The 3241-nt window shown below is 48.6% G+C and overlaps 1 pseudogene; it reads left to right on the forward strand.

Moving 5' to 3' along the window:
• Positions 1–1994: 1994 nt before the first annotated feature.
• On the forward strand, positions 1995–2119 carry LOC132248982 (U2 spliceosomal RNA; annotated as a pseudogene).
• Positions 2120–3241: the final 1122 nt, after the last annotated feature.

Here is a 3241-nt window from a genome sequence, read left to right on the forward strand (position 1 = left end):
GGGGCTTACCTGAGTCCTTGGGGAGGCTGAGCAGCAGCAGCTGGAAGAGGAATAGATGCTGGAAGAGTTCAAGAAGACCCTCCAGAGTTTCATGAATGGTAAGACTTCTGGGTTGAACAACCTGCCCAAGGATTTTTTGTGTGGCCTTCTGAGACCTGGTGGGCCCCTACATGCTGGAGTTTTTTTGAGAGTGACTGCAGGAGGGCTGCCTGGAGGCTGAGATGGCTTGGGGTCTCATGACCCTCTTGTACAAAAAGGATCTGAGGGAAGAGTTGAAGAACTGGAGGCCGATTTCCTTCTTGAAGTTTGACTATATGCTGCTGGTCAGTCTTGGCCAAGTGATTTAAATCTGTCCTAGGTTCCATCATCCATGAGGACCAGACATGTGCAGTGCTAGGACATCAGATCCACAGGGCCCTGCTGCAAATGGGGGACGCGCTTTAGCTGGAACGGGACAGAGGGCAGAAGATTGCTGTGCTAAACCTGGACCTGGAAAGGGCCTACAACAGAGTATCACACCGGTTTCTCTTCAAGATACTGAGGCAAATGGGCATCCATCTGACCTTCATTGGCTGGATAAGGATGCTGTACACAGATGTGAGCAGAGAGGTGCTGGTCAATGGGTTCTTGAGCATGCAGATCACGATAGAGTTGGGGGTCCACCAGGGCTGCTGACTGTCCCTGATCCTGTTCTTCTGGAACAGGAAGGAAGACCCTGTACAAGAAGAAATGGACCATGGACAGTGGAATGCCAGAAATCCTCCTGTTTCTGTGGGCAAGGTACACGAGCCAGATCTGCAAGCTGGTGATCAGTGCAGAGACCAAAACAGCCTGTTTCATCAGGTATTTTGAAGGTCACCTCCTGAGTCACTGTGGGGTTTATGCACCAAGCAACAGGAGACTATGGACCATGGAACACCCCTGCTTCTACATGGTCCTGAATGAGTTCCAGAATGAGTCTGGGCTATGGAATGAAAGCCCGGCAACTATGCCCAACCACAGAAAGATACAGAAGGTGGTCAGACAGAGACAAGCTATTGACTACAGAGCTTCTCCCCATTGATGACAGCCAGGACATATGGGAGTGAATCTTCCACAAAGACCTATGAAAAGACCACAGAGGCTTGAACTGGCTAATAGTCCACTGTGCTCTCCCAGTGAGGGCATAGAGAGAGAAAGGGACAAGGGATTCAACCCAGCTTCCCCAACAAAATCTGTTAAGGCACAAGACAGACCATCAACCACCTCCTTCTATGGCTCTATCCATACACCAAGGGGGTGTGGAAAAAGGTAAAATGGCTCTGCAAAGAGGTGACAGGAAGCAGGCTGATGATAAGGGAGGCAGTGCTGTACAGACACTAAACACCAGGGTCCCCAACAACCCACTTTGACTAGTTTATGTCCTGCATCAGGAGCACTCAATGGAAGTGCAGGAACCTCCTGGTGTACAGATACACGGAACTCAAGGAAACACACTGTGCTAAAATGTTCCTGTGTGAACTCCAGTTCTGCTACCAGAAATTGGCGAGAGAGGACAGAGAAGATGCAGCCAACTCCATCTGGCAAAGGGACACTTGGCACAGGCTGTTCAAAGATGCCCAAAGAGGGAGAGTGGACAGGGATAATGAAGAGCACAGTGAAATAACTGCACCTGGAGACAGCGATGATGACAGCAGCAGTGTCAGCAGCAGCAGGAGCAACAGCAATAGTGACAGTGACAACAACAAGAACAGTGAATGAACTGAGAATGTAAACCCCCAAATCAGGGCTAGGACTAAGAGACTGTGATTGGATAAGGGAAAGGACTGTGGATGGGTACGCAGGTGCATTTACTGTAACAGGTGCATGGGCTTTAAATATGGTTTAAGGTATGTGAAGAAAAGCTTATGCTAGATGCTCTGTGTGTGTGTGTATGTATATAACTATATCTATAGATATATATACACATACATAGAAATATTTTTTTTCAAAAAAATCCTGTTGGTAGGTTCCTATAAGCATCTCTGCCTTTTGGCTAAGATCAAGCATTTTTGGCACCAAGGAGAGGGTGTTAGGGCTGGCCCTGGCCCTCCTTGTGCTCACCTGGTTTTGCAGTACCTTCAGGCCCAGTGCCAGTTCCTTCTGGAGGGAATACCCACCTGTTTTTTTAAGGGTGTCACAGTGTTGGGTCCCCAGGGATGGCCATGGTGCCCCTAGGGCTCCATGACCGTGCCAATCTTGGCCAATGGACACCCTTTTCCTCATCTGCCATGTCTTTCTGGTAATTATAATAGGGAGGCTGCCCTCGAGTTTATGTTTGGGCATAGTCCTAATGGACCCCACTGAACCCTGTGGGTTCTTGGGCCCCTTTTTGGGTCCCACTCAAAATGGATACCTCACAGGACACACTCAGCCTTATGGGCTAGATGTGTGGCTCCAAAAATGCCCCTTTACCATGCCCCAAGCCTCAAAGATGGTATGTAAATGTTGTCCCTTTGAGGCCTTGATATAGCTCAGCCGCTTCATCACTGGGCTCATTGCAGCCCTGTCTTTGCACCCACACTGGCACTGTGCCCTCTGGCACTGGGGTCTCCACACTGTAGTGTGACCGCAATGAGGTCTCCTCCTCCCCAATAGCCTCAGCCCAGTCCACTGTTTTATAAACAACAACCATAATATAAGCCCCTAAGCTATAACGTAATACAACCAGTTCAGGGTGTGCTCTGTCTCTTTAAAAGAGTCAAACTTCCACCCAAGCCTTAAGTGCCTTGTAGCCCAGGGTATCTGGTAAACTCCCGGAGCCCCATTAGTCCTATAGGCAGCATATCAGGTGGCCATAGCATCTCTGGGCAATTTTTCTCTGCCAGAGAACTAACTCTTGCTGGCCTTGGCCCTGGGGTTTATATGTGCCCAGGGTCTTGCCTTCTTCTGGTCAGCTGACTGGGTGCCGGTGCAGGCTAATTCCCTTGTTAACCTGCTGCCATAGTAACCTACACCTCTGAGGTTTCTGCCTGGCTCCTAAGGCCCTCTTCCTAGGCAGTTTCTGCTCTTAAAGGAGCAGGCACTTTAGTGCCCTGTGACAAGGGGCCAAAAATTTTTTGCCATCAGCATGTTTGCCTGTGTTGTATAAACATGTTCAGTATTGGCTATATTTAATCAACTTCATACTTGGCTTCAATTACTGAGCACATGCTGCTTTTGGCAGCAGTTTAATGATAGACAATGTATTTAATGAGGTTTCTTTTTATATGAATGTAAGATG

Source organism: Alligator mississippiensis, chromosome 2, assembly GCF_030867095.1.
Source record: "Alligator mississippiensis isolate rAllMis1 chromosome 2, rAllMis1, whole genome shotgun sequence".
Lineage (NCBI taxonomy): Eukaryota > Metazoa > Chordata > Crocodylia > Alligatoridae > Alligator > Alligator mississippiensis.